The sequence below is a fragment of the Oryctolagus cuniculus genome, chromosome 10 (genome assembly GCF_964237555.1).
Source record: "Oryctolagus cuniculus chromosome 10, mOryCun1.1, whole genome shotgun sequence".
NCBI classification, from domain to species: Eukaryota; Metazoa; Chordata; class Mammalia; order Lagomorpha; family Leporidae; genus Oryctolagus; species Oryctolagus cuniculus.
The window spans coordinates 124,297,692-124,317,095 of record NC_091441.1 but is presented as its reverse complement, the minus strand read 5'-3'; the positions used below and the strand labels follow the sequence as shown (position 1 = coordinate 124,317,095).

At 47.3% G+C, this 19,404-nt stretch overlaps 1 protein-coding gene across 11 annotated transcripts in view; it reads left to right on the top strand.

The window, feature by feature from the left end:
* The first annotated feature begins 10,345 nt into the window (after positions 1-10,345).
* CHL1 (cell adhesion molecule L1 like) overlaps positions 10,346-19,404 on the top strand; it is a 175,279-nt gene continuing 166,220 nt past the window's right edge. For 3 of the 11 annotated variants that reach the window (XM_008273627.4, XM_008273629.4, XM_002720616.5), the window contains exon 1: positions 11,908-12,118. The gene's annotated coding sequence lies outside the window, so the exon portion shown is untranslated. The other 8 variants (XM_017350182.3, XM_017350188.3, XM_017350184.3 and 5 more) reach the window with 5 other exon arrangements.

Genomic DNA, 19,404 nt, shown 5'->3' with positions numbered 1-19,404 from the left:
TTCTGGCCATTGCAGCCATCTGGGGAGTGAACCAGCAGATGGAAGATCTCTCACTGTGTCTCTCCCTGTCTGTAGCTCTGCCCTTCAAAAAAGTAAATAAACATTTAACTTGAGTTAATTTCTGCCATCAGTGTCTCTCCATTTGTCCTTTTCCATTCACCCACTGTCCACTCATTCATTCATTCATTCATTCAGAAATCATTAATGTGATGAATGGGCCGAGTAGTCTGTGTTCTTACTGTGAGGTATTCATTAAGTGTCAATCTACTCCTGTCTTTCAGAATGTGTATTCTCTTGCAGGGCATTAGAGACTGATCATGTGCAAATGTAAAAAAGTCAATGTTTGGTCAAAATCTTGCTTCCCTGCTTCACCGTAGTCTTAGGCAATTTTCCTGATTGCTCTGTGTCTCATTTTCTCAGGTGTAGCAGTGGATGACATACTTGATAGGTGTTTTGTGTGTGCAAATTAGGTGGTGACAGCCCTAAGCCTCATCACTGTGCCAGCCCTGTGGTGACTCCGGATGAAGCCAGAGTGCACTGCTATGGTTACACGTGAACAAGTGCAAGCTGAGGTAGGCCTGGAGGGAGTCAGGGCAACTTGGCTAAGCCGTGGCCCTTCCTGGCACATAGATGGGTGCTGTGTTTGTGGAAACTGTGCCTCACGGGCAAAGAAGCGTAAAGTGCCTCCTGTTGTCAGCGTAGGTGTTGTGATTCCTGAGGAGTGGAACAACATGGGGGGATCAATTAAAAAAAACTTTAGAATCTATGACAATCCCCTGATGCTTTGCCTGACCTCTATTAGAAAATTGTATAACTTTCTCCAGTTAACGCGTTGTAATTATTTCAGGAGGAATAAGAATGAATTCTGGGGCCTGCACAGTGGCTTAGCGGGTAAAGCCGCCTCTTGCAGTGCTGGAATCCCATATGGGTGTGGGTTCAAGTCCCAGCTGCACCACTTCTGATCCAGCTCTCTGCTATGGCCTGGGAAAGCCATGGAAGAGTGCCAAAGTCCTTGGGCCCCTGCTTCTGTAGGGGAGACCCAGAGGAAGGTCCTGGCTCCTGGCTTTGGATCAGCCCAGCTCCAGCCATTGCTGCCATCTGGGGAGTGAAATAGCAGATGGAGGATCTCTCTCTTTCTCTCTCTCTCTCTCTGCCTCTACCTCTCTGTAACTCTGCCTTTCAAATAAATAAAGAAATCTAAAAAAAAAAAAAAAAAAAGAATGAATTCTGCCTCATTTGGGGATTCTGATTTTTGGCATATAGGAGGTATTCAGCAATATTGCATCATCAATGACATTTAGATTTTGACTGGAATTTGCAATTCAGGAATTTCAGGATCATGCCACCTTAGGCGCTGGTTTTGCCACTTTATTCCATGGTTAGCTTGAGGTTAGCCTGTGGTCTCAGAATGTGTGTGATGTAAGACAAGAAGGCTGCAGATGTCAGCCGAGTCATCGCCACTGTTATATAAGTAAATTCAGGCACAAACCCAGCTAATTTAATTCTGACATGCAGTCTTCAGGATGATTAAGAACTTGATTGTTCTACTGAATCCTGCTTAGATACGCACATCACCACGGTCTGCTCCATTTTGAAGCTAAATCACTTAAGCGGAAACATCTTTGGCTCCAATTTGGTGGGTTTGTTGTTTTGATCCAATATTCTGATTATAAAGGGCATGGAGCTATTTAGAATGTTTACCTCTCAAAATCAGATAAATTTTATTCATCACTTGGCCAGCACCTGTGCCACATCCACTTTTCTTGAAGGTTTTAATGAAATGGCTGTGGAAGAATGTGCCTGGGGGCCGGGGCTCACTAGGCTAATCCTCCGACTGTGGCGCCGGCACCCCGGATTCTAGTCCCGGTTGGGGCACCGGGTTCTGTCCCGGTTGCTCCTCTACCAGTCCAGCTCTCTGCTGTGGCCTGGGAAGACAGAGGAGGATGGCCCAAGTGCTTGAGCCCTGCACCTGCATGGGAGACCAGGAGGAAGCTCCTGGCTTCGGATTGGCGCAGCGTGCCGGCCGTGGAGGCCATTTAGGGGGTGAGCCAACGGAAGGAAGACTTTTCTCTCTGCCTCCCTCTCTCACTGTCTAACTCTGCCTGTCAAAAAAGGAAAAAAAAAAAAAAAAAAAAAAAGAATCTGCCTGGGGAGCTTGTTCACGGGGCCAGAGCTATGTGCCCGGAGCAGGGAGGGGTCCTTTGATTTGCACCTGGCCTGTGCTTTCCAGTGCAGAGCAGATGTTCCACTTCTCCTGGCTTCCTGAGTTTCCTCCCAGCAAATGGATATTAGAGCTGTGTTCGAGATGGCCCAAACTGAAAATCCCCACTGAACTCCACTCAGGAAGGGTGAGGCCATTACACAGGCAGTGAATCTCTCCAACTTCAGGTACATAAAGGATCCATGGCCATGTTATGTATTCATGGACCCTTTGCTATTTTCACCTTGCTTTAACTACAGAGAAAATTATTAATGTTCCACTTATTCCAAATTCTTACAAAAAAAGTTGTTCTCCTCCAACGAGAGGCACCATGTTTGCCACACGCATGCACTAAGGGATGATGGTATTTTGTTAAAGTCACAGGAAGCAAACTAACGCAAAGGTACTTCAAAGCAGTCTAATCCCAGCATTCCACAGGTATAAAGCAGTGCCCTGTATAGTGATTCGGGTGGCAGGACAAGCCATTCCTTACTCTTAAGATAATTTATACGAACAATGGTATCACTAATACAATTTCCCCTGATTGTTTACTTGCAGAGCCCAAAAAATGATTGCAAAATCTGAATTTCACAAAAATGCATATGGTTGTCCGTGGTAACCCTGTGTATATTTCCCCATTCCCTTTTATATTTTTAATGACCTTCTTTATGTAAGCTTATTTTACCACTTGGACCCTAGAATGCCACAAATTTTATTGATAGGACTTTTTATTTCCTTAAGAAATGTGACATAAATGTATGAAAGTTTGTTTTCTGGATGAGACATTTTTAGTACATATCATACAATCTGCTTTTTCTATTCCTTTTCCCCTCTCTCCATTACTTCTGTATATTCAGGGAGGCGATGTCGGCTTCCTTGGTTTTGCCTTGACTTTGCCATACACCATAGCTTCCCTGCTGTGTGATCTCCCTGTATCCTTCTCCTCAGTGTGTTGGGAATCAAGTACAAATCAAAGTCACCCATCTTCGACCAGCACACAAGATTACTCCTACTGACAGCCGTAAAACAAAGTTAGGCTCCATTTAACTACCATTTCCCAAGGAGACTAATTCATTTGCTAGAGAATATGAACAAAACCAGTCACTGTTTGGGGGCACATATTGTATTTTCCCTCTGAGATAATTCTAACAAGGGGCTGTTTCTCCTTATGTCTTTAGTCACATGATGGTGAGAAAACCCTATAACTTAAAGGGTAGGAGTTTATTACGATACGTGTCAAATGGAACAGAACAGTTGGTCTTCTAGAGCATTTTACGGGAAACCTCCCTTGACCCTTCTCTAAACAAGTCCTTTGGTCGAGTCCCCATTTTAACGTTGGTTTGCTCTGTCGCTGGTGTGGAGTTATGGTTGGAATACATTCTTGCTAAGGGCTTGAAGGTTGGCATGGGGATGCCTTTCTTTTCGAGATCTTACAATGGATGTGTGTAATTCGTCAAGTGGCGACATATGCCATGGTTTATTCACAACATTTAAAGGAATTAATTGCCAGCTACCACCTTCAAAATCCGGCACCAGAGTTTGATATTCAAATCATTTGAGTAAAAAATTGTCAGTAAGACTTCCCAACTGACTCTTAGTGAATAGTCATATCTGAGTACAGTATCAAAATGCAAATGAATTCAGTACAATTTTAAGTTTTCAAAAGCTTGGTGTTTATGTTTTATTGCATTTCTGGGGAAACATATTAGATTTTCACTGTATCTAAATTTTGGAGTGTACAAATTCCAGACATAACTAACTGGGATGCAAGATAAAATCTGATTCGAAAAAATTGAATTTGCATTTTTTATTTCAGTAGCATTTACTAGAAAATTGTGTTTTCTATATATTCTATTGATAGAGCTATTTATTTCTCAAGGGATGTGAAATAAAGGCATGAGCATTTCTTTTCTAGATGAGGCATTTTTACTACATTATGCTATTTATGCTTTTCTTTTTCTTTTTCTCTCCACTACTTCTCTGTGCTTCTGACACATTAGATTTATGATATCTTCATGTGTGTTAAAAGGGTAGTATTTTCTAAATATTGACTTTATAAACTAAAAATGTTACGAACATTAAAGAAATTTACTTTCATTTATTCCTGTCCCCTCTCTTTAAACTAGACTGTTAACATTAAAAACACTTTGAAATCTTACAAAAATGCATTTTGCATTACACTCTTACGATAATTCATTATTAGATCATTACAAAAAATATTAAATGTTATCTTACTTTTGCCCATAACATCCAGCTGCCACATAAGAGAGCAGGTATGTGTGGCATCGCTTGTTTCTGTCTTGGGTGTAAGATATTTACCAATCAGGTCTGGCTGCGTCCTCCACAGTTTTCCTGGGCAGAGGCCTGTTGTGTATTTTCTCTTCAGCATTTTCAAATTTACATAAATTTTAAGTTCTTTTATTTTGAAGTAGACTAGCCATATCTGTTCTACTTTAGTTTTGCATGCAAATGGTTAGGCATTTTGCATTCCAATCAGTACAGAGACCTCTCACTAAATCATAATTTAATGATTTCTTTCTTCCTACTGAGGTAGATTCAAAACTAAGGTCTAAAAAGAGGATTCCTATTTTTATCTAATTGGGCTGATCTTTCTATAAAATCTCTGCAGGCTTCTTTGGTTGTGCTAATCATAAAACATTAAATGAAATCAGCATTGTGAAAGATGATGTATTTTATTCAGGCTGTATGAGTTACTGAAACATTTTCATTTGTGCAATGATATCTGTATATGTGTCTGATAATGTGCATTTTCTCTGAAGCTGGAAATTGTCTTCAATAAATTGGAAGGCCTTCTATGTATTTTAAATAAATTGAAAGAAAAAAAGAGTCTTGTATACTTACCCACATATTTAGCATTTTCAGTGCTCTTTATTTCCTTATGAAGGTATGAGTTTCCGCCTGGTATCATTCCCACAACTACTCCCAGTGTGTCTCATAGTACAGTGCTGGTGGTGATAATCCTCTTAGTTTACTCTCATCTAGAAAAATCTTCGTTTTGCGTACATATTTGCATATTTTCACTGGATACAGAATTCTGGGTTGACAAGGTGTTTCTGTTTGCTTGTTTGCATGTTTTCTGTCAGCACTTGGAGCTTGCTGTAAACAGTATGTGGTGTTCTGGCTGTTTTGTTCCTGGCAGCTTGATGATCACGTGTGCTGTTCACTCTTCTGAAGGCCTGCTGAGGCCCTAGGATCAGCACATTCATGACTAGCACCAAATCTGGTAAATTTTCTGCCATTATTCTTCAAATATTTTATGCTGCATCTCTGTCTCTTCTTTCAGGAATCTTACTACACACATGTGTGTATTTTCAGGCTCTGTTCTCCCCACTCCCACCCTGTCCCAGTCTTTTTTCTCTCTACTTTTATGGTTGGAAAATGTCTATGGATCTGTCTTCAAGTATATCAACCTTTTTCTCTGTCACCTGGAATCTGCTGTTACGCTAAACCAAATTTTTAATTTCAGATTTTATTAATTCCTCATTTAATTTTTTTAAGAAATATATTTATTTAAGAAGTATGCCACACACACACAGGGGAGGTCAAAAGGGAGAGGCCAAGAGAAAGAGAGAGAGATTGAGAGAGAGAAAGAGAGAAACTGACATCTGCAGGTTCATTCCCCAAAGTCCTGTCCTGGCATCCCTTACTCTTTACTCCCATTTTTTCCCCACCTTTATCTTTCTGTCTCTGCCTCTGTCTCTCTTCATGAGATGCAGTCAGAACCTCCGGACACGGTGTTTCTGAGTCACTGCCAGTTAACTGAGTTAGTTTATGAAAGGAAGACTTTTGCTGTGCATGCCCCTCTCACTGAACAACTTACCCAAAGAAATTCATCTTAGGAATCTATGGTGAATAACTGATTTTCATCAGAAGAAAAGGAAAGCAATTTACACTACTAAATGAAAGTGGCTTTGGCTTACCTAGTTACAAAGTCAAATTTGATTCTCATTTCAACTTTTAATGAGCAATAAGCATCCAATTTGTTTGAAAGTCACGTTCTCTAGATAACGTTGTCAAATTTTTCTCTTCCCTAGGATGACTTTATTCTCAGGTAGGCTATTTCTAGGTGTGGCAAGAAGACCAGTTTCCTGGTTTACCTTGTACCTGCTGGATAAACCTTCCTTCTTTTCTGATAGCTCAAGCGTAAGAGCCAGGTAGGGCTTTTGTCGGGTGTGACGCCCTTCATGGTGTGTTCACCACAGACAAAGGGAGGAAAACATTAGTTGTTCATGGATGAGTCTCACACCTGGGCAGGGGACACAGAGGGGAACTGCAGGCAGCCTCCAGTCTGACACAGGCACACAGGAGGTTGTATTTCCTGGGGTGGGCTGGGCTGAGAGAATGCAGGTGAGTGCTAGACAGGAATAAAAACAACAGGCGTTCGGAGTAGTCTCTGTTCCTGTTTTTCTTCACTATTGTGGAATTGCTCTGATAACAGAGCTTGCAGTTGCATCAGTTGGAGTTAGGGTTAGACAGTCATAAAGAGTGACCATAGGCCATTGGTTCAAAGAGCAGAGAAGTTCAACTCTTGGTGGTAGTGTGGGCTCTGACACAGAGTCACCCAGAGGCCCAGTCTAATGGGGTGCTCTTGTCACCCTTCATGAGCCTGGCCTCACCACAGAACAGCTGGAAGGAATGGAGATTGAAGCCCAATCACCTTTAAGTACATGATCTGTTGCCAACCGGATTTCTCCTCACTTCTCTTTGTTGTCACCCTAGTTATGGATCCAAATTTGGTCACAAGGAAGACTGGGAAATATAATTTTTAGGAGGGTGATCACGCACTTGGGAAGAAAAAAGGAACAGATTGATTGGGGTGACAGAGTGGGATGGAGGGTGGGTGGGGAGCAACCAGCAGCTGCCACAAACTCTCATGTGAAACTCATACTGCTGGTGTCTGCTTTTTCTCCAACACATTTATTTTGCATTAAGTGGGAAATAGGCTTCCCATATTTCCAACTGGAAATAATAGAAGAAAAGGGTAAACTGAGCCTCTCATTGTGGCTGTCTGCTTCTGTGGAGAGCAGCCTCATGCTCTGGTGTCACCACTACCCCATTCCTCAGTATTTTCCTCATTTGCTGTAGAAGGACTGGAATAAACTAACTCACCCTCAGAGGTGGCAGTGGCTCATCATATGCTAAATGAAACAACATTAGATTAGGAATTGGAAAAGTGTTTTTTGTTGTTGTTGTTGTTGTTTTTTATTTTATTTTATTTTTTACAGGCAGAGTGGACAGTGAGAGAGAGAGAGACAGAAAGAAAGGTCTTCCTTTTCTGTTGGCTCACCCCCCAAATGGCCGCTACAGCTGGCACGCTGCGGCTGGCACACTGCAGCCGGTGCGCTGCGCCGCTCCAAAGCCAGGAGCCAGGTGCTTCCTCCTGGTCTCCCATGTGGGTGCAGGGCCCAAGCACTTGGGCCATCCTCCACTGCACTCCTGGGCCACAGCAGAGAGCTGGACTGGAAGAGGAGCAACTGAGACAGAATCAGGCACCCAGACTGGGACTAGAACCTGGTGTGCCGGCACCGCAGGCGGATGATTAGGCTAGTGAGCCGCAGCGCTGGCCAAATTGGAAAAGTTTTAATGTATTCTGGGTCACTAACCAGTTGCACAAATTTGAGATAATTTTTGAATGTATTTCTATTAACCAGCAGATCAGCAATCTCTCTGTTTACTCTCTCAAATAAATAAATAAAGCCTAAAAACAAAACAGAACAAAAAACAAAAGGATAACCAAAGTAGGAGCCCTAAAAGGTAGAGACAGAAGATATAGCTGGTATAGAAAAGTGTGTGTGTGCGTGTGTGTGTGTTTAGATAGATAGATAGATATGCAGAGAACTAAAAATGACTGTGCTTTTTACTGGAAACAAGGGATACAGAGACAACTAAAATTCACAATGGGTTCTTTCCCTTCTTTGGCAGCCAAAACCCTATGTTAGCACAGCACCATGACATTCAAGCAAGCCCAGCCTATTTTAAGTAGTTTCAGGTGACAGATTATTGGCCCACAATGAGAAACAGACTGATGGATCACAGAAGAGAAAAAGTTCACCATACTGTGAACCAAAGAAATTTCTTAATGTCACTCTCCTCATATATAAAAGGAAAATAGGGGAGAATGTTACCCAAAGTCCCTTCCAAAATGACAAAAAAAATTGCATTACATTGGAAATAGACAGGTGGAGACACATCTCCCTTCTCCAAAATTACTAAGACTTTCCCCCACAAATAGGAAGTCACCCTATAAACCAGCTCACTGGCCTTTAAGATAAGATTGGCCTTGAGGTATTTCTGATTGGGGGTGGGACACCTTGGCAACCTGCACAAGTGTCAGTGCCTTAAAGCATGAGATCCGATCACTTGCCACTTTCCCAGCTACGTGCATATAATGCTATTGGCCCTTTAAACATCCACAGTTTCTGACTCCACAGCCTCCCAGAGCTGAATCACACATATTAATGTTCCACTGCACAAAACACAGGATTTCACCTTTTTATTTGCTCCTGAATGGTTGGCCTTTGATTTTTAATACGTGTCTTTTTGTTCTTGTATTAAAGGACAAGGTAAAGGAATATTGACTGTGTCTGCATTTAAGATGGTCGTTAGCTGAGGGTGGCTGCTTTGTGCTGCCCAGGCTGTCTTTGAAGGACCCTTCCTCAGGGGAGCATTCTGCTTTCCTTTATCACAGCCTTGGCCAGAAAACCCCTCGGAACTGCTAGACGGAAATGCTGCTTCCAAAACTACAGCTCTTGGCTAAACAGTTTTTCTAGGAGTGATGCCATATCACCAGCGACTTGCTGTTGCCAAAAGGCACGGCTCTTCCGCTGGCCCTGCTCTGGGAATGGTACCAAATGATGGTTCAGGCTGGGGGTGGCAGTAAATCAGCAGCAAAAGCTCAAAATACACCCCGGCTTTTAGTACCTTTTATCTGCTTTCCAGATGACTGGCCTATCTCTCTCACCTTCTGCTTCTCTTCCCTTTCCCCTCCCTTCCTGGCTGACAGCAGCATTTTCCTTGACACAGCCCTTCTAATTGTGAGAGAGAAAATTCACACCTTTCAAGGCCAACGCTGTCCAATTTTCACAACTCCTAAGAACGTGTAGCCTTCCCCAGCACCTGTGCACTGCTCTGCACGATAGAGTAGGACTGTTTCCAGTGGGATATGGGTCTGAACCGAGCGTCAGACGCCGGGTTGCAGCCAGGAGAGGGACTGAAGCAGCAGCAGGCGTCTTTCAGCTGAAACGTCACTTCCTCAAAGTCTGCCTTTGGGTTCCAGCAAGCTCAGCCTACAGTGCCGTGAGCTCCTTGGGCCAGGAAACCTGGATCTGGTGACTGCGACTGAGAATGTGTTAGTAATGCAAATCCATCATTGTAGAGAAAAGCCTGGAGGTGCTTCTTGGATGCGGACTTTTTGGGCCATCTGTCTCTATTTTTCATTCCTTTAAAAAAAAATATGGGTTTTCTTTCTTGGTTCCTGGTTCCTCTGCTCTCTCCTTCTCCCTTCCCTTCCCTTCTTTTCTTTCCTTTTCCCTTCCCTATCTTTTCTGTCTGCTTGCTTTCTTAAAATTGGATTGCCTAGGGTAAAGAGTATTACATATGTGCTGCCTTAATTACTGTCTCCACGAAGCCGTGGGTGGCTATTATTTCCTCATTTATATGCAGTGTCAGAGGCCCAGAAGTATGTGTGTCATTTTCACGTTCTGGGTGTCATTTAATACATTGTTGGATATTTGATTTAAAAGCGGCGACTGGCCTTGCTGTTGTATTTCCCGTGGCGCGCTAACCCTGGAGTGACTGGATGCATGGCAGGCGGATGTGGGGGCGAGTGTCGGAACCGTCCTGATGTCAGCCACTCAGACCCTGGGCAAGGACCGAGCCCCGTGCTCACGAGGACTCTCTGGGTCTTGGAAGGTGCCAGCTCCTCAGACCAAGTTGTTTTTAGTCTCTTGTGGCCCTCTGACCTTGGAAGTGTTTTCCTACAGCCACAGTATTTTCCCAGTTGGAGTTTTATTCAATACCCTTTGTTTCGACTTTAGAAAACACGCCACATGAATAATGACGCCTCAGCCAAAGAAATCGCTTCAGCAGCGTGATTTAACCTCAGGACAAGCCCGGCTCTCGCTTGCCTTTGTGGTTTGCCACAGCAGTCAGTAGGAGCTGTGTCCACACACGCACAGAGGGAGGTGAGGCGTCAGGGTTAGCAGTTACCAGAAGTCCGCTGGTTCGTTTTCAGCACGCTTTATTTAGATGCATCTGAGGCGGGACCGCGCCCCCCGCAATCCCGGCCGGATCCACGAAGGTCCCCACCGGAGCGCGCGGGACATTCCCTTGCCATCAGTGAGAACCTGGATGCAAGAGGATGGAGTGGTGGGGAAATTAAAAGGGTTCGTAGGTCAGTTGTGCGACAGCCTGTAACTTCCCCATATTTGGGACCCTAAAATGAAGGTGGCTTTTTGTTGGTGGACTCTGTGGCTTTTGCCCTGGAGATGCGGGTAGCAGGCTGTCTTCTACCGTCGGAAGGCAAAATTACGGACTTCAGTGTCAGGGTAGAAGCCGAGAGGGTGAGTGCCCGGCTCCTGCAGCGTGTGTGCGCCGGCGTGACGGCAGACGGCGCGGCGCTCTCCGTCTTCCAGCCGCGAGCCGCGAGCCCCGCGCCCGGCACGCGCGGGAAGCGGAGCCGGCGTTGCCCGCGCCCGGGCGCCACGCCCCTGCGCCGCGCAGCCCGCGACGCCCCGGCCGGCGGCGTGCGCGGAATCGGAACCGCGCGCAGCCTGAGGGGAGGGGCGCCTGAGGATACCCCCGTCTTGGGCCGCGGAGGTCCCACCGCGCTGGGCCGGAGACGCTGGAAAATGACCCGCGAAGCCGTGGCTTCCACCTGAGACGAAGCCTCGAGCTCGCTGCCGCCGCGTCCCGGGAGGTGGGTCAGGAGCGGCGTGGGGCGCGGCGCGGCGCGGCGGGAACCTCCCCTGGGTCCGCCCCGAGCTGCGGCCCTGCCGGTCCCACCCCCGGCACAAGTCGACTGGGTGCACAGGTCCCCGGGCACCCGACCGCGCGGCGCCAGGAGACCCAGGTGTGCGGGAGGGGGCGTGCGGGGCCCTGCCGGCCGGGTCCGGGCGCCACACGAAGCCGGGCGGGCTTCCCCAGCCGGAGGGGTCCGCTCTGGACGAAAGGCCGCGGAGCGCAGCCGGGGGCGAACCCTCCTGGGTCGGGACCCCCTTTCCCAGCAGAGCCCGGGCTGAGCCGCGTTTGAATGCGCGGGGTTGGCAGAGGGAGGAGTGGCCTTCCGTCCTCTCTCCACGCTTGGCGGGGGGCTCCAGATCCCCACCTCGGTCGTACCGCGGGTCTCGGTGGGGTCCGCATTCCCACGGAGCCTGAGGTTGGTCCTGGGCTCCTCACCCCACCCTGTCCATTTCTAAGATAATAGGGTTCTCCATCCGACTCCTAGGAAGACCCCGGGGTATGGTGGGTTCCCCGAAAGCTGCAGGCTTGCCGTGGGGGGCCGCGGGGGTCGCTGATGAGAAAATGGGGAGCGCGCACTCAGCCCTGCAGACCCCTGTGGGGGCGAGCGCGGGGCCGGTTGCCATGGCTCCCGGCTGCCGGGTGCGGAGAGTGGTACCAGCCCCGGCGACCCCTCCTCTTTGTGCAGCGCCTCACCCCCCCCCCCGTATCCCGCCCCTTCTGTCTCTGTCTCCATTTCTCCTGCGTGGGGAGGGACAGGGAGGAACGATTCATTTGGAGCTCAGGGATTGGAGCGGGAGGCTGGGGGCGTCCTGCCCGCCCTGCGCGCCCTGCCCGCCCTGCGCGCCGTGAGCCGCACCTCCCACCCGGCAGGCTGAGGATCCAGGCTGGAGTCGGCCGGAGCCGCCGCCGCGTGTGCCCAGGTACCCAGGTGCCCAGGTACCCAGCCAGGGGCGAGCGCTGGGGGAGGGGGAGACGCAGGGCGGGCGGGTGGCCGGGAGGGCGGGGCCGGGTCGCAGCGGCAGTCCTCCTGGGCAGGTGCAGAGGCGGCGCGGGGTGCTTGTCGCGGGCGTTCCTGGCTCAGCCCCTGGTCGCGGGCCGCGCGGGGCGCAGCCCGGGGCCTGCCCAGCCATCCCCGCGGGAGCGCGCCGGGGCGGGGGGTTTCACGCGCGCGCGGACTGGACCGAGATTCCCGCACCCTCGCCGCCGGCTCGCGCAGGGCAGAGTCTGGGGGCGCGCAGGTGGGCTGGCCTTCCGGCCGCACCACCTGGGTGACGTGTGACCGTCCGTGCTTCGGTCCTCCTAAGCGATGAGGGACCAGCGGCCTCCGAGTCCAGTGGCTCGGGCCTGGAAGGGGATCAGCGGGCCGACAGTCCGAGCCCCTGTCTGACGCGCGGCGAGCACTCCAAAGTTGGCCACGGTCGCCGGCAGCGCCTCTGCTACCGTGAAGCAGCCCGCCGCTTAGTCAGACGCGCGCGTTCTCTCCTCGCCTCTATTGAAGGCAGAGTTCTGTTTTCTAATTTTAGAGCGTCATCTCCCCAAGTCCCGCAGGGCAGCCTGTCGGGAGGGCGCGCGGGTTCCTAGGAGAAGTGATGGGGAGGGAAGCCGTCGGGGAAAAGCAGCGTCACCTGCACAGCTTGGAGTGCGGCTGCTGTTTCCCCTGTCCGACAAACCTGAGTTCGCGTCTCTCTGACCCCGCTTGGAGCGGGGTTCTGGATTCCTGCGTACGCACAGCTCCCCACACTGTGTCTCCGAGGGCCACCTGGGCCTGCCGCGCGGGAGGCCGTCCCACCTGCGAGCTCCTGGGTGTTGCCGGAGAACCAGTGCAAACAACCTCAACACTAGGCGGCGACGGCGGGGCCCTGGCGGCGGTCCGCGCGTGGACCGTGGTGATAATGCAGAGTTTGCGGGTTGTTCTCGGTTGCCTCTGGACTCAGGGGTGATTTCCTCTAAGATGAGGCTGCAGGCGGTTCCTGTGGGCGCTCCGTCCACCCGGTGACACACACACCGACCCAGGGGAGTAGGTTGCGCTTGATATATTCATTACCCTGGAGTTAATTAATTATAATGAATGCGCTGGTTTTAAATAAATTTTAAAATGCCATCTACTTTTTAAGATACTGGCATGTCTTCCTGGATTTAGTCAAGGGAAGCCAGGTGGAGGTATCCATCAGAAGATTCTTAGTAGCTTTTATGAAATAAGGTCTACTTAGAATCATGTTTGCTGGATAGAAACCTGATTTTCTAGCTACATCCAATTCTTTGAAGATAGGAGGTTGTTTGACCCAAAATGGCTTCGTTGAAATCACTGTCTGATTTACTTTGTGGAGAATTGAGCGTGTTATGATCAAACAGGTTTAAAATCCACAATTAAAAAAACATACACATTGAAGCAAAGTTCAGTGAAAAGAAACCATAAAGGGAGCACACCTGACAGACCAGGCAGTAGTCTCAGTGCAGAACTGAGAGCCTGGTCTGCCTTCAGACTGGAGGTTTTTTGGATAGGGATCTGGGCTTCCCATTCTTTCTCCTCCTCCCTCCTTCCTCTTTGCAGGGCGAAGGGATTCCTAAATCCCTGCCCGGACTTAATAAGAGCCCTGTGGCATAGGGTGCAGAAGGTTCCCCTGGGGAGGGGTAGAGACCCACCCTACCCAGTTATTGACGGAAAGTCAGTTCTTTAGATACGGAGTTCTGGCTTGCTTCTACATTTTTCCTCTTTTCACCTCACAGAAATTCCCATTTTTTCCTTTGGCCCCTCCTAAACACATAAGCTTATGTCTACCCAGCTGCATTAACATTCCCCTCTTGAAGAGACTCGTAATCTTTTGGGGGTAACGAAGTCCATCTCTGTGTTTTCTTTGGAGCTGAGGGGGCGTAGAGCTGTCTGTGGGTTTCCTCTTGCTGTCTGTCCTAAGGCGTGGCCTTGGAAGAGATTGGTGCAGTCCAGAGGGCTGATCACATGGTCTGGCAGGATGGATTAGAAGCCCTGCCCCACCATCATCTGGAGCTGGAAGGTTTTTATTCTGTTAGAGACAAGATGAAGGAGGGCAATAAAGGCACATGGTATAAAGAGAAGCAGTGGTTTTTAACTGGTAGAGGAATCAGGTGTGAAGCAGCAATGTCAGGAAACACTGTATCACTTCAGGTGGCAAGTGTCTTGCTTCAGGTATGGGTTTTGCAAGACAGCTCTCCCGTCTTCACAGTGACTGTGTCACCTTTAAAAGGTACCTGTAGGGATCTCTGTGACGGCATGTGAGAAATTCACGTGGACATATACATATCGTTTCGCAGGAGTTTTGGAATTAGATATTTAATTTATTGGAAATTTGCCTTTTGATTATGGCAGCCAATAGTGGGATAGAGTCGAATATTCTTTAGAAACAAAAATTTGGCTTTCACTGTTTTATATTTTCTCCAAAAATCTAAGGAGTTATGTATCCAGAAGCCTCAAGTTAGGCTCAAGATGAAGGGTCACAGTGGAAACACATGAGACTCTGGAGGGTGAGCCCAGAATTTGGGGCACGAATTGACATGCAGAAGTGTCAGGAGAGGATGTACGTCTCACTGAGCGGAGGCTCTTCTCCATGGCACACTGCAATGTCTGATTAAATCAGTGCTCGTTGTTATTTTTTTAGACTGAGAATGCTGTATTTTCAATTATGAACATTTTGATTACAGCTTCATTCTAACTAATTCAGCCTGAAGAGAATGCAATTATTATGGTGATTTACATACAATATGCTAAGTTAACACAGCAAATGAGTGAAAGCATAATATTCTTTCTATTCATTCCCACAAAAATATTATGCTGAGCTTTCTTTCAAGGAAAAGATTACACGATCACCAGCATATCATGTCGACCTACAAGTAGAATTGGCACTGAGCCGTGCTCTCTGCTGTGGAAGTGAAATCTCTCAGGTTTTGGTGATCACTGCCTGTCCAACCCTCCTGGAGGAGTCGGGGAGGACTTGAAACGATCCTCCAGTTAATTAGATGTGGCGCTTCCTCCTTTCTGTACATCTTTGTTGGAGGAAAGATTCTGTATTTTCTAATTTTGGAGGCTGGCTAACACCTTAAACATTACTAATTACTGCAGTTTATTTTATGTGTGTCGCAATAGTGTAGTTAGTTAATTACAGCTTTCTCATTAGCACCATGTAGAGAATAATGAATTAACACATCCCTATGATCAAAAGAACATCTAAGTTTATCTTCTGAGAATAAAAGTGTTATTGTGTTGCCTAAAGTCACTATAATTTTCTCAGGAAACAAATTGGTGGAATTCTGTAGCCCGGGTTAGGAAGCTGATGGATGATCTGCACTGATCACAAGCAGGAGAGAGCAGTCTTGTGGTTGCTTGGCAACCCAGCATTATTCTGCAATTTCTTCTGGTATATTTATCCAGTAAACTAGAAAATTCTGTTTTGTTAACGAATGTTTTTAGTCAGTGCACAAATAGACCATAGCTAATTGAGATTTTATGTATTGTGGATAAAAAATGACCCTTCTTACCTTCTCATTGTGTTTCGATAACAAAAATACAAAGGGGCATATTCCATTTTCAGTTTTTAAAGTTTTCTCTAGGATATGCTTATTTTGTTTTCACATAAATTTGCTCCTACCAGAAGAATATAGCTCAAAGATCTCTTTGAGAGTCAAATTATTTGAAATGTAGGTGTTTGCGTTTGCACAAATAATTTCAGTAAGAATCAGAAACAGCCTTTGAGGTGAGGTTTTCTTGATGACCTGACAATTGGGCAAATTTAAAGTCCGTATAAATATCTGATTCAAGTGGTGCTGGCAGATAATGATAAGAAAAATAAGTGCATTGAATCTGGCAGATCTGTAAGTGCTCTGTGTGTCTTGACCAGGTTTTCTTCTGGGGTTCTTCTTGCATTTCCCTTCTGAGGGCTGGGTGCCACTCATTCCTCTGTTGGTGGAAGTGGGAGGGAAGCAAAGCAACCGATTTCCCACTGCTGACCCACATCCTCCCAGCTCCAGGGCCTGCAACCAGGCCGTTTTCCTACAACCTCTGAATGCCTGTGTGCATTCCTGGTTTCCTCTGTGAGTCCCTTTGGGGACCTCCTGCTATTGCCTGCATCTCCTAGGCTCCAGCAGCGCCTGGCACATGTGTGATGGCTGAGGCACTGGCTGTATAGTCCAACTACCAGGGTTCAAAATCAAGTCCTGCCATCTTGTAGATGTATGGGCTCAGCTAACTCATTTTAACTTCTCTGGGACTGATTAAAATCTATGGAAATGGGGATAATATCCATAACCAGCTCATGTGTGTTGTGGGAATTGTCCAGAGCAATGCATGCTGACAATTCAGTAGCACTCGTTAAGAACTCAGTAAGTTCTGGCTTTTTATTATCCTTCTGTATCATGTGAATAGACAAAGCTGGAGATGTGTGTGTGTGCATGTGTGTATGTGTGTGTGTGTGAATAAGAGTGAGTTCTGATCAGTGTTGCTGTCCAAGGAAAAACAGTAATACCTAGATTAATTCTGTTCACATGAACTGTAGTGATGAACGTATTTGAAAGATCTGCAATTAGTGGTGCTCAGATTTTTCTGGGGTTAGAATCGCCTGAGAGCTTACACAGCTGCCAACCCGGATCAATTCAGTAGCAATCTCTGGGGCAGGAGCCAGGTACCTGGAATTTTGAGTGCTGCCAGAGCAGAGCCACGGCCTTAGACCTGGGCAGGGCGTCCTTGCTGTTACCTTGATGCCTGGTTGGAAAAGACTATGCTGTGACAAACCTCTGGGGTTTTTCTTACAAATCCTATTGGCTTAGATAGCACTTTATTCTCTGGAGATCTCAAGTGCGTTTTCCTTTACTTTTTATAATTTTATTTTTCAACCAAATGTCTCTAGGAAGAGGGTAAGAAAAAAGTCATTATCCTGATTTTGCATATGAATAGAGTGAACCACACTGAAATGAAATGATTTGACCAGATCCAAACCCAGCCATTGAGATTCCTGTGACTTTTGAGCTCTGTGTCTGCGTTTTCCCTTGAGAATAGGAGAGGAGAGTTATTGCTCTTGGCCTAAATTACTGTATGTGAAACAGCTGCAAATATGAGACTTTCAGTGTTTTTTACTATCCTTTGCAGTGTAAAGAACAGATTTATTGTTTCTAAAGAGGCACATGGTCTATTTAGGAGCCAAGCCAATGCTCTTTGGGCTGAACCCAGCCAATAGAGAATGGCCTCTGACCAATGGGCTGCCAGGTGAGACCCGGCCTTCGTTGGAGGGGCCTGACCTCAGTCAGGTGGGAACACCTAGCTCTTCTCCAGAGTGGCCGAAGCCTGGCAGCTGGCAGCTGGCAGCAGAGAGCCAGGTCTGAGTGGTCTGATGGTCTTCTCTCCTGGGACAGAGCAGCATGGGGGAGACGAGAGTGTGTTGAAGACTCCCAGCACACCTGGAAGGCTTCCAGTTCCTGTTATGTGAATAAACGGGGGAGGGGGCAAGATTGAATCACCAAAAAGTGCAAAAATAGAGAATCTTTAAGTTTGTTTCGGGACCACCCTCCTTTCACCCCTTCCCCCATTCCTGTCAGGGAGGCGCATGCTTGCTTGGGGAAAATTTCCGCTGCAACCTCTAGACTTCAAACAGATTTCCCCTGTTCCTTGTGTTCTCTGCTTCCCCAGTCGAGAGCGGATGGGCAGAGAGAATCAGGTGAGGCCGCATCTGTGGCAGCAGGTCTGTGTTTCTGCAGAGGCCTCTGTCTGTGGCGAGCTTCAGCTGTGAGTGGTGACTCTGATGCTAGGGAAAGCAACTGGGGATGCGCCGTGCCCTGGGTGAGGGCAGCGTGGTGGTCTGGAATAGTCTGATGCTGGTTGAGTGTATCGTGAACTCAGTCTGTTATTGTGCCAAAAGCCTTTGCTAAAGAATGTAAAGCGACAGCAAATCAGTTTACTGTGGGGTGTCTTATATACTAGTGCAGAAAAGGTTAACCGAGAAGGTAGATCTTGGCCTTTCTGAGGCTCCAGCATTGGGTACTACACTTCCGTTCATTCCGAAGACTCTCTGAAGATCGCTATCACGAGTCACAGTACCTGGCATTATTTGAGTGCTTCATGCTTTTTAGAAAATTTCGCCTATCATCTAATTTAGTCCATCTTACAGATGGAAAAAAGGTTCAATAGCAGAGGTGGCAACCAGCCCGAAAGCTCAAATACATGATTTGTAACCCGGGTCCTAGCCCACTCTATTGCTTCCACATTTCCTTATTTGAAATTAGAGGGCTGTTTCACAACTGACAGTAAATCTTTTTTTTTTTTTTTAAGGAAATCGACACTCAGTGTGTAAACTGAAGGCTGTCACAAATCTGGGGAAACCCTGAACACATGACCAGTTATGTTTCCAGGCTTGGGGGTAGCCCTGTCCAAACCTAGGGAGATTATATTTTATAAGCCTGCTCAACACTGTGATACTTGGCTTTATCTTTGTTGCAGATTCAATGAGACAAAGAGAACGACAAATTTCTTTTTTTAAAAGATTTATTATTTTATTTGAAAGTCAGAGTTACAGAGAGAAGAAGAGGCAGAGAGAGAGAGAGAGAGAGAGATTTTTGATCCACTGGTTCACTCCCCAGATGGCTGCAACAGCCGGAGCTGCACCCATCTGAAGCCAGGAGCTCCTTCTGGGTCTCCCACGTGGGTGCAGGGACCCAAGAACTTGGGCCATCTTTCACTGCTTTCCCAGGCCAAAGCAGAGAACTGGATCGGAAGTGGAGCAGCCGGGACTCGAACTGGCACCCATATGGGATGCCAGCACTGCAGGTGGCAGCTTTACCTGCTGTGGGACAGTGCCAGCCACAAGAATGGCCAGTTATTAAAAAAACTTACGTGGAGTACTTGGCATTAGAGATGGGGTAGGGCTGGACCAGCAGGCACTTGGACGACACTGTCATTAATCCTGTGCTGGTTTGCAGCCTCTGCATCAGTACTTTGAAGAAAGTGCTGTCATCATGACACCTGTTGTAAGCTAGAAGGTGCTTGTCCAGAGCCTTGAGGTCTAGCTTGCAGGAAGCAGAGGAGGGTGCTAGCTCAGCACTGGGGATACCACCCAGTCTACCTGCCACTGCTCTGTGCTGCCCCTAGACTGTCTTCCTCCCCACAGCTTTTCTCTTCTGGGTTTGATTTCCGAAAGGCATGGTGCCCATCAGTGCCCCTTGACTGGCAGGATTCTCCAGCTATGGTCCTCACACTGTTCTCCAGG